The 11,739-nt window shown below is 47.5% G+C and overlaps 1 non-coding gene and 2 pseudogenes across 1 annotated transcript; 2 read left to right on the top strand and 1 right to left on the bottom strand.

The window, feature by feature from the left end:
• Positions 1-4,119, bottom strand: part of LOC119346855 — a 29,311-nt pseudogene extending 25,192 nt beyond the window's left edge.
• On the top strand, positions 1,435-1,631 carry LOC119346856. The gene has a single exon (XR_005167970.1). It is a non-coding gene; the product is annotated as a U2 spliceosomal RNA (small nuclear RNA).
• A 2,380-nt stretch (positions 4,120-6,499) lies between the features above and the next one.
• On the top strand, positions 6,500-6,674 carry LOC119346857 (annotated as a pseudogene).
• Positions 6,675-11,739: the final 5,065 nt, after the last annotated feature.

The raw sequence follows: 11,739 nt of genomic DNA, 5'->3' as shown, positions 1-11,739 counted from the left end.
GAGAAGGGACCCCTAAAGAAGAACAGAGAAAGGAAGTTGAAAACACACAAATTAGATCCTTCCATTAGTTTAGCAAGATCACCATATCTGCCCGGTTCTATAGGTGTGTAGCACTGCAATTTTTTGTTCTAATGGTTTAGCTAAAAAAACAGAATAATTTAAACAATCATGACAAGAAATTCAGAGACAGATGTAAACTTACATCAATTGCTTCGTGCGTATCAGGTTTACCCTTGGTAACATTTTCTCCCACTCTCTGATATCCTGTGACTATAGACCATAAGAAAGTTCATTTACATATGTAGTGGTTTTCCAAGGACCAAACAACAAGCTACAAGAAAAGCTAAGTTTTTATTTAGATATCACACCTATAACCACTTTGAGGAGTCGTTTTGATCTTCAGTTTTTCCTCACGAGGGAGCTAAAAGAACATGCATGTGACGTCCCTGACTTCCATCATTAGCGAGTCCAAATCCCATGGCCTTTCTGTTGATAATACACAGTCATCATTTGGCATGGTTAATTAGGACTCAACAGATGAGTTGAGCAGCATCCAGAACCAGTTTTGCTCATAAAACAGAAGGGGAAAGACCAGCTGCACACAACAACTGAACATGACACACACACACACACACACACACACACACAGTATTTTACACTCTACTACTGGTGACAGCACAGTATTTTGTTTGTAAACTGTTGATGCTGTTTATTTCCATGTTTAGTTGAGATACCACAACAACATAAAAGTTAGTATACATAGTTTGCTTACAGGTCCAAATTACTTGGCATCACAAAGTTGAACGAGCGGTTACCACATAGAAGAATCCGGCCTCCCTGCAAGCGTCGTCCAGCATACTTTTGGTCGGCCATGTCAGGGTCGTCGATCTTGTCGACGAGCGGGCTGATACCTGATCATGCAAAGAGGAAAATAGAGCTGACTTTTTAGATAAACAAACAATGCATCTGCTGCCTAGGGCGAGAAATCTCCGTAACACGATTGGCACGGAAAAGAGAAATTTCCAAGGATAAACATGTATCGATCAGAGCCGGATGTCCTCAAGGAGAACAACTTCTTCCGTCACACTCCAACATCCAGTCTGCAGCAACCTATGTTCTGAATAACTCACGAACGCACTGCAGAATTTCTCTTTCAGAAAAGATGGGGAACTGAGCCTGGATTCCTCCCGTCACTGTCAGCAGTCCGACAGCGTTCGCCAACTCTGATCGCAAAACAGCAATCCAGGGGCAAATCAGGCCGATTATATAGGCCTTTGCCAAAAGGCCTTCTTTGTTTAGGCCCACGGAAGAGGCTGGTTTGGTGGCATTGCAACGTCCGCTGCAGGTCGTTAGTTTAGTACCACCTCGCTTAGCGAGGAGGGGACGGGAGGGCGAGGAGGGTACAAGTAGAGGGGCAGGGCAACAGATCAAATTATACCTTTCTCGGCCTTTTGGCTAAGATCAAGTGTAGTATCTGTTCTTATCAGTTTAATATCTGATATGTGGGCCATGTGCTCACAACGATATTAAATTTATTTTTTATGGGGGAGGGGCCACCACAATGGCTTGCCATTGGGTCCTTCAGGTGTCGCCTAGTGTGTTGCACTACTGCCTGGGCAGGCGTACCCCAACCAAATTAAGTTTAAATTTTAATATCTTGAGATGAGATTGAGATGAAGATGCTTGAAACTCAATCTGTGTCCAAGCCTTTGAGGTGAAGCATTCGGTTTGTTGTTTGTTGCTGCCAGTTTGTAGCACAGGACGGTGACCACAACACCTCGTCAGCCCCTCTTCTGCTATTACATTCAGAGAGCACATGAATAACCCACTGACGAAGGTGGAAGGCAACAAATGAGCCCGTGAGTAAGTAACAGTGTCGCCTGTTTCCGCTCAACAATCAGGCCAGCGCGATGAGTTTTTGATGATTGTGGTGGTTGGTCTGAAGTCTGCACTCTGCACTTCTGCAGCACGATGGCCACCCACCATACGTAACTGTAGTGCGGCCAAAACCCACCTGTGGCTCCCCAACAAAGAAAATGGGACTGGATACTGTCTAAGTTCTCGGCATCTGACTGCCAGAAATGTCCGACTGTTTTTCTTGTGCATATCATCATGTGATTTGGTTCTGAACATGTTTCAGAAATTGAAACATAACTCAGAGATCTGAAATGAAAAATAGCATGATCAACATTACTAGATACGGTTGACGAGCATAAAAGAATAAGCAAAGTGATTCAGATTCCTCTAAAAAAAATAAAGCAAAGTGATTCATATAAGTCGACCTCGTAGAAGGCTTATATGGTTTTCCAGCAGCGCGTACAATCTTGATTGATAATCTGGCCGGCACGGAAGATAAACAATTCACTTCTTTAAAGCACATTAATTAAGTACTTCTTGTTGGTCGAAAAAAATTAAGTATTTCGTTGCATTGTGAACATTAACATCAATAAATATTGATAGCTACAAGAAAATGATTTACAATTGATAAGGTTGCTACAAGAAAAGACTGAATTAGGCGGACAAAACAGATAAAATTCAGTGAAGTTGCAAACAAGGAAACCTTCAGCATGTCTCTGATGTTGCAAACTAAGGTCCCGGGTACGGGCTTGGCTTATATCCACTCACCAGACTGGTTCCTTACCTGATACCAAATTTACTAAAGAGTTTCAGCAGATCAATCTCTTTGCTTCTTGACAGAGGAAACAGAGGGCATAGATGGATAATAGTACAAGATATGTGTGCTAGTTAAGTAATAAGTATCTCAAGAGCACAGATATCACCGTCCTGATTCACCAGTGTCAAAAAGGCCTGCAGTTTAACAAAATGAGGAAAAGTATTCCCCCCAGGATTTTTGGTTTAATGTTTTGAAAAATACCATGTGCGTTTTTCCTAAAAAGGCAAACATATTATTCTAGTATTGACTTAAAGAACACGATACAGTGTTCTAGTATTGACTTAAAGAACACGATACAATGTACTAACCATAATCTGTGTGAGCTCCACTGAATTGATCATAGGATGCATGGTGTATCGAAGAAAAGCAGTCAGATGTATCCACCCAAGTAAGCATAAGACAAATATGTTTTTTTGTGTGCTTACCATCCAATATCAATGCGTGGTGGGATGCCAGCTGAGAATGGATAGCCAATCAATCTGAGAACCCAGAAAGCATCTCCTGTAGTTCCGCCTTCGAAAGCATCCAACTGCGCGCCCAGTGCCAAGGCTATGCCTCGCATGATCTTCCTTGAAAGATCTGAAATAAAAAATGGCATGATAAACACTGTCAGATACGATCGATGAGCATAAAAGAATAAGTAATTCAGATAAGTGGACTTTGTAGAAGGCTTATATAGTTTTCCAGCAGCGTGTCAAAATTTGATGGATAATCTGGCCTGCATGGAAGATAAACTATTCAGCTCTTTAAAGCGTATTAAGTAGTAAAGGAGCATTTTTTTACATGGTGAACATACTGACATCAATAGGTGTCTAACAGTGTTACCTTCAGAAAAGCAGGCAGTGAACCGTTTTCTGAAAAAAATGTGACGACGGCTCTCTAAAATATACCTTCAGAGAAAAGAACAGAGAAGGGATCCTAAAGAAAAACAGAGAAGGGAAGTTGAAAACATACCACAAATTAGATTCTTCCATTGGTTTAGCATGATTACCATATCTGCCCGGTTCGATAGGCATGTAGCATTGCAAATTTTTTCTAAGGGTTTAGCTAAAAATGACAGAACAATTTAAACAAGTATTACAAGAAATTGAGGGACAGATGAACTTACATGAATTGCTTCATGCATATTAGGTTTACCCTTGGTAACATTTTCTCCCACTCTGATACCCTCTGATGATAGACCACAAGAAAGTTCATTGCATATGTACTTATGTAGAGATATTCCAAGGACCAACCAACTAGCTACAAGAAGAGTTGGGTTTTTATTCAGATATCACACCTATAATCACTCTGAGGTGTCATTTTGATCTTCAATTTTTCCTCGTGAGGGAGCTGAAAGAACTTCTGTGTGACGTCCCTGACTTCCATCATTAGCGACTCATCCCATGGCCTTTCTGTTAATAATGGACATCCGGTCTGCTGAATTCTTTGAGGGTGGAGAATGTCTGAATAATAACTCGTGAATTCAGAGAAGACTGCAGCAACCTATGTTCTGAATAACTCATGAACGCACTTGCAGAATTGCTCTTTCAGAAAGGATGGTGGAACTGAGCCCGGATTCCGCCTGCTACTGACAACAGCGCTCGGCCGTGACCCGTGATGGTTAAAGCATCTCCAGCCGTTGGCCCTCAAGGAGGCGCTAAAAATCGCCCCTGGGGGCGCACCGGCGCAAAACGCGCGCTGGGGGCGTGATGCCACCCAGTCGCGGTGCCCACGAATTTTTGTGAAAATTAAAATGAGGCACAAACATGGCGCAAATTCAACCATTTTCGGCGAGTTCATACATATTTCGGCAAGTTCAAACCAAATTCAACCAAACACGGCGAGAGTTTATACATATTTAAAATATTTTACAAAAAAGAAAAAAAACACACTACTAGGCCCGCCGTCTCCCTCGCCTCGCCGCTCGTTGCCGTTCTACATGCCGAGGAGGCTATAGAACCGTGTGTAGTCGCCGCCGCCGTTGTCGTCGTCGTCGCCTCCGCCGCGGCCGCCATCCCTGCTGCAACCCTCCCCCGGTTGGCGCGGCGGGTTGGACGGTCCGGCGGCGTCCTCGTCGTCGTCGCTGTCGAGGATCACGACGCCGTGCTCGTCCTCGCGCCCACGCTTGAGGGCAGCGATCTCCTCCAGGGCCCGGCGCTGCCGGACCATGTCGTCGCGGAGGTAGTCGTCGCGCGCCCACCGTAGGGCATCCTCGTCGGAGAAGCCGCGCCGAGCTAGCTCCTCGTACTCCGGGGGGAGGCTGGGCTCCGGTTTGGGCGCGACGAAGACGAGGCGGCCAGAGGCGGGGGTGGAGTCGGCGATGCGGACACCGGAGCGGCGGGTGCGCCGGCTGACACGCGTGTCCTGGGGCTCCGGCTTGACGGGGCGGAGGCAGGGAGAGCCGGTCGACCGACTGGACGAGGAGGAGGACGCCCCAGGGTCCATGCGCCTCGGCGTCCACGAGCTCCCACAGCGGCGAGAGAAGGACGGGGGCTCGCAGTACTCCAGCCTCGGAGTGTTGCCGCCCTCGATGTACTCAAGGACGGCCTCCAGCGTTGGTGGCTTCGAGCTGCTCGGCGTGACGGCGGCGGAAGTACGGCTCCCAGAGCGGACTGTCGGGGACGTAGCGCGGCCCCTCCCTCGCCGCCCGCGGCAGGGAGGCGCGGATACGTGCGATCTCCGCACGCCGTGCCATCCCGGTGGGCGGTGGTGGCACCGGGACCCCGCCGGCGCTGATTCTCCACGCCTCGGGCACCCGCATGTCCGGCAAGACCGGGTACTCGGTCTCGAAGAGGAGCCAAGCTTCGTCCTCGTGAAGGTGGCGGCGGCTGAAGCCGTTCGCCGCCGCGCCGTCGCCTGGGAATCGTTCGGCCATTTCTTTGAACTGGGACGGCGAGGGGAGAGGGAGGAAGGGGAGAGAGGGTGCGTCAGCGGTGGAGACTCTGTGCGTGCCACCGGCGCGCTGGGGGTTGGCTTATATAGGTGGAGGCTCCACGAGCACGCGTGGCCGCCGCGTCTATGCGTGGCATGCGCGGGGACACGCGTCGTCACGCCTTCACTGCGCCGCCCGTGAGGCATCAACGACGGAGGCTGACCGGTGCGGCAGCGCGCGGCAGCTTTGGCATTGATTCGCCGCGGGAAACAAGGCGATGAGGACGATGAAGCGGCGAGAAGCGAGACGAGTCGCTGGCAAGGAGGGCCCGTGGCTCTTTCGCGCCAAAAACGATTCGCCCAGCGCCCCCGAGCGCCCCCCAGCACGCCGGATTTGGGTTGGGTCCGCCGGCGCCAATTTCAGCCCGAGCCGACGAAAATTGGGTCCTTGGGGCGTGACTGGGCCGATTTTTTAGCACCGGCGGCCGAAAAGTCGCCTAGGGGGTCTTGTTGAGGGCGCGGCTGGAGATGCTCTTAGCTGTAGATATATATAGCTCCGGGCGTGTGCACGCGGCTGATTCTCGGCAGACTGCCCCTCGAGCCGTGGCGTTCGCTAGCGCTGTGATCACAAAACAGCGGCGCGAGCAACTCATTAGCCAGCGCTGTGATCGTAAAATAGGCCTTGCAAAAGGCCTTCTATGTTTAGGCCCACGCAAGAGGCTGGCTTGGTGGCATTGTACCGTCAGGCGCGAGCAGTTCGTTTAGTACCACCTCGCTAGGCGAGGAGAGGATAGGAGGGTAGGAGGGGACTATATTTCAGTGCCTTAAGGCACCTGCCTTTGTGTCTATGACATGTGGGCCCAATAAGTGGCTAGCCCACATGTCAGTGACCCAAAGGCAGGTGCCTTTAAGGCACCGAAGCTGCGTCCGGTAGGAGGGGATAAATAGAGGGGTAGGGCAGCGGTTCAACTCATATCTTTCTCGGCTTTTTGGCTAAGATCAAGTGTAGTATCTGTTCTTATCAGTTTAATATTTGATATGTGAATCATGTGCCCACAATGATATTAAATTTATTTTTTATGGGAGAGAGACCACCACAATGGCTTGCCATTTGGTCCCTCAGGTGTTGCCCATCAACTTAAAATTTTCATTTCTTGAGATGGGATGCTTGTAATTAGATCAAGGCCAGAGGCCCTCAGATTAGCCTTATCCCTTCGCACAAAAGTCAACTCTCTCCTTCTTCCTCACGCACGCATTCCTCGTCAGAAGAAAAAAGGGGGGTATCCCTTCGCAAAAAAGTCAATTCTCTCCTTCCTCACGCACACAATCCTCGTCAGAAGAAAAAAGGGGAGCGCCGCATGCAGCCCACATGCACCCACGCCTCCGGTCAATCCCCGACCACCTGCCCCACCCCCACCACGCAGGTCGCCGCCCTCGCCGCGGGTCGGAGTTTCCCGTCGCCGTGTCTCTGAAGGAAATATGCCCTAGAGGCAATAATAAAATTATTATTTATTTCATTATATCATGATAAATGTTTATTATTCATGCTAGAATTGTATTAACCGGAAACATAATACATGTGTGAATACATAGACAAACAGAGTGTCACTAGTATGCCTCTACTTGACTAGCTCGTTGATCAAAGATGGTTATGTTTCCTAACCATATGCATGAGTTGTCATTTGATTAATGGGATCACATTATTAGGAGAATGATGTGATTGACTTGACCCATTCCGTTAGCTTAGCACTTGATCGTTTAGTTTGTTGCTATTGCTTTCTTCATGACTTATACATGTTCCTATGACTATGAGATTATGCAACTCCCGTTTACCGGAGGAACACTTTATGTGCTACCAAATGTCACAATGTAACTAGGTGATTATAAAGGTGCTCTACAGGTGTCTCCGAAGGTACTTGTTGGGTTGGCGTATTTCGAGATTAGGATTTGTCACTCCGATTGTCGGAGAGTTATCTCTGGGCCCTCTCGGTAATGCACATCACCTAAGCCTTGCAAGCATTGTAACTAATGAGTTAGTTGCGAGATGATGTATTACGGAACGAGTAAAGAGACTTGCCGGTAACGAGATTGAACTAGGTATTGAGATGCCGACGATCGAATCTCGGGCAAGTAACATACCGATGACAAAGGGAACAACATATGTTGTTATGCGGTCTGACCGATAAAGATCTTCATAGAATATGTAGGAGCCAATATGAGCATCCAGGTTTCGCTATTGGTTATTGACCGGAGATGTGTCTCGGTCATGTCTACATAGTTCTCGAACCCGTAGGGTCTGCACGCTTAACGCTACGATGACAATTATATTATGAGTTTATATGTTTTGATGTATCGAAGGAGTTCGGAGTCTCGGATGAGATCGGAGACATGACGAGGAGTCTCGAAATGGTCGAGACGTAAAGATCGATATATTGGACGACTATATTCGGACTTCGGAAAGGTTCCGAGTGATTCGGGTATTTTTGGGAGTACCAGAGAGTTACGGGAATTCGCCGGGGAGTATATGGGCCTTATTGGGCCATACGGAAATAGAGGAGATAGGCCAAAGGGAAGGAGGCCTGCGCCCCCCTTCTGGTACGAATTGCACAAGGGGTGCAGCCCTCTTTTCCTTCTCCCTCTCCTCCTCTTTCCTTCTCTCCTACTCCAACTAGGAAAGGAGGAGTTCTACTCCCGGTAGGAGCAGGACTCCCCCATTGGCGCGCCCTTCTCCTAGGCCGCCCGCCTCCCCCCTTGCTCCTTTATATACAAGGGCAGGGGGCACCTCTAGACACACAAGTTGATCAAGTTGATCGTCTCTTAGCCGTGTGCGGTGCCCCCCTCCACCATCACTAGTAGAAAAAGGGTCAAATGTGAAGCACATTAGTGCCGGTTTGAATTTGAGTTGGCACTAATGTGACCATTAGTGCCGGTTCCAACGGCTAGGCGGGCGGGCGTCATTAGTACCGGTTCATGGGTAACCTTTAGTACCGGTTCATGCCACGAACCGGTACTAATGAGGCTGTGTCTGGCTATGGTCAGTCTGGGGCCCCCACGAAGACCTTTAGTACCGGTTCATGCCATGAACCGGTACTAGAGTTTCTTTGTAAGCTGATTTTTAGTCCCACCTCGCCAAGAGAGAGGCAGTATGAGCGGTTTATAAGCCGTGAGTGCACAGACAATGACAAAGAGTTGCAATGCTCACCTACATGTTGATTAGCTTCAAGCCTTGCGGAATAGCTATGTGCAGTGCAGTCTACACTATTCCGAATGGCTTGAAGCAAATTAACCAGCATTGCACCTCTTTTTATTTTTAATAACTTATTTGAACTCCGGACTTTTTTTGTGTTCAGTATGCAGCATTCAAAGCAACGTCGTCAATTTCCAACATGTTCTGACATCATTTATTGTTTTTCGGTCATTTACCTAATTGTTTAGAGAGCTAAATGACCATGAAATTGAAAATCACTACAAAATGAATTCTGAAAATGTTGAAACTTGGCATGGTATCATCATATCACCCGCATAGCATGCGCGAAAGAGTAGAGAGGGTCACGGCAAAAACTAGACGCACTTCGTGTACAAATTGGACATACTATTTCGGAGTATCAGGGTTTCGAACGAGAACTCATCTGTTACACGGCCACTTCAATGTTTTTTAAACTTAATTAAACTCCGGACTTCTTATGTGTTCAGTATGCAGCATTCAAAGCGACGTCATCAATTTCCAACATGTTCTGACATCATTTGTTGTTTTTCGGTCATTTACCTAATTGTTCAGTATGTAGCATTCAATTTCCAAAAGAAAATAAATAGAAGAAAAGAAATAATGCAGAAAATAAAAAAACTATACAAAAAAATTACTCAAAAATAAATAGAAGAAAATAAATAATGCAGAAAATAAAAAAACTATACAAAAAAATTACTCAAAAATAAATAGAAGAAAATAAATAATGCAGAAAAGAAAAAACTATATAAAAAACTACTCAAAAATAAATAGAAAAAAATAAATAATGTAGAAAAGAAAAAACTATATAAAAAATTTGTTGGCGCGCTGCCCAGTTGTAACACCCCGGATGTAACTTTCCCAATTTGTACTCCAACTCTTGCCGTTTCCGGCGTTAAGTTATTTTATTTTCTCGGGTTCGGGTCTTTGTCTCCATGTGTTGTTATCATTGTCATGCATCTCATATCATGTCATCATGTGCATTGCATTTGCATACGTGTTCGTCTCATGCATTCGAGCATTTTCCCCGTTGTCCGTTTTGCATTCCGGCGCTTCGTTCTCCTCCGGTGGTCATTCCTACCTTTCTTTTGTGTGTGGGGATTAAACATTTCCGGATTGGACCGAGACTTGCCAAGCGGCCTTGGTTTACTACTGGTAGACCGCCTGTCAAGTTTCGTATCATTTGGACTTCGTTTGATACTCCAACGGTTAACCGAGGGACCGAAAAGGCCTCGTGTGTGTTGCAGCCCAACACCCTTCCAATTTGGCCCAAAACCCACCAAAACCTTCTCCATCATCTAGAGCATTCGATCACGATCGCATGGGCAAAAACCGCACCTCATTTGGACTCTCCTAACTCCCTCTATGCCTATTTAAACACCCCTCCGTTTTCGGATCTCCTTCCTCCCCGAAACCCTAAAAAAATCCCCTCGCGCGCACCGGACATGTCCGTTTCTCGCCGGACGGACTCCGCCGCCGCCCGCAGCCACTGAGGGGCTGCCACGTGGCCTCCCCGCGCCGCCTCCTCCGTCGTCCCGCTGCGGCCCATCGCGGGCCCTCCCCGCTGCCACTCGGGCCCGCGCCGCGTTGCCGCCGCCTCCCGCGTTGCCGCCGCCTCGCGCCGCCAGCCGCCGCCGCCAGCCGCTGCCGCGTCGCCGCCGCGCCAAGCCGCCACCGCCGCCTCTCCGCCCGCACGCCGGCCGCCGCCTACCGCCTCCTCGCCGTGGTCGCCGCGCCACCACCCGGCTCCGGCCTCCTCCTCCCTCCTCGGCCACCGCGGTCCCCAACTCCGGCGAACAGGACCCCGGCGTCGAACCTCGTGCAACGTGCAGATCCAGATCTCGGATGAACAGTAAACCCTAGGGGTAAAATTTCGTCTAAGTCTCAGAATTTCTGATCCAAGTGCTCCTGTTCGTGACCCCGTAACTTTGCATCCGTAGCTCCGATTCATGCATATAGCATATCAAAATGTTCATCTCAGAGAGTACATCATTTCATTCCATTGCATCATTTTCATTTGAGTTCATCTTGGTGCTCGAAATGCTGTTAGAAGAGGGCTACTTGAGATAATTGTCAGATCTACTACTCCGTTTAGGTTTTTGTCATTTTCGCCATGATTATTGTGTGCATGCTATGCCCATGAGTTGTACATATGATTTGTTAAGGGTTTTGTCATCTTTCCAGAGGTGCAACCCATGTATTTTTGTGATGTGTGTGGTGACTTGTGCAAGCTTGCAAAGTGGTGCACTTGCTAATTCTGTTTTCAGGGACTTAGTGATTTCACTAAGTACTGGAGCTGTTTATCTCATGTTGCCATATGTTCTTGTTGTTTCCTAGTGATCCGTGCCTCTTTTGAGGATGATCAGTAAGGGAGTTTTGTTAATCTTGTAGTACTCTATCCATCCATGTCTTTGTTTACAATTGTGGAGCACCCTAACTTGAGTCAATCGAGCTCTATTTTTGCTACTTTGTGAATCTGGGCAGATTGTCAACTTGTTTGCAATTTTTCCGGTGATGTTGTAGTTGATACGTGCATGCTATGCTATTGTTCTTTCCATGTCTAGATTGCATTTTGTGCCTTCTTGATGGGTGTATGCTTGTCTTGCCATGACTTGCTCTGTAGTGAGTGCATCGAGCTCGTAAACATGCCTACTTGAGTTATATTTCAGCATGTGCCAGTTTTCACTAAGTCTGAGAACTGATTATGTTTTTGCTATGTTCACGTGCTTGCAAATGTATTTTTTGATCCCTTTTGGCTCAAGGTCACTAAGGGACTTTTGTTAAGCTCTTTGAGTAGCTCCATGCCATACTTTACTTTGCCATGTTCAGATCCTGTAGCATGTAGTTTTGCTGCTCCGAAGAGGGCTACCTGATCTGAAATTCCAGACAAGTGTTAATTTCACTAAGTCTGAGATCTGTTTGTCATATGCACTTTTGCCATGCTTGTTTGAACCTGTTAATGGATGAATTGGCCGTAGCTCAGTGCTAG

The sequence above is a fragment of the Triticum dicoccoides genome, unplaced genomic scaffold (genome assembly GCF_002162155.2).
Source record: "Triticum dicoccoides isolate Atlit2015 ecotype Zavitan unplaced genomic scaffold, WEW_v2.0 scaffold5304, whole genome shotgun sequence".
In the NCBI taxonomy this organism is placed as follows: domain Eukaryota; kingdom Viridiplantae; phylum Streptophyta; class Magnoliopsida; order Poales; family Poaceae; genus Triticum; species Triticum dicoccoides.
The sequence above is the reverse complement of the archived record's forward strand: the minus strand, read 5'-3'. Positions and strand labels throughout refer to the sequence as shown.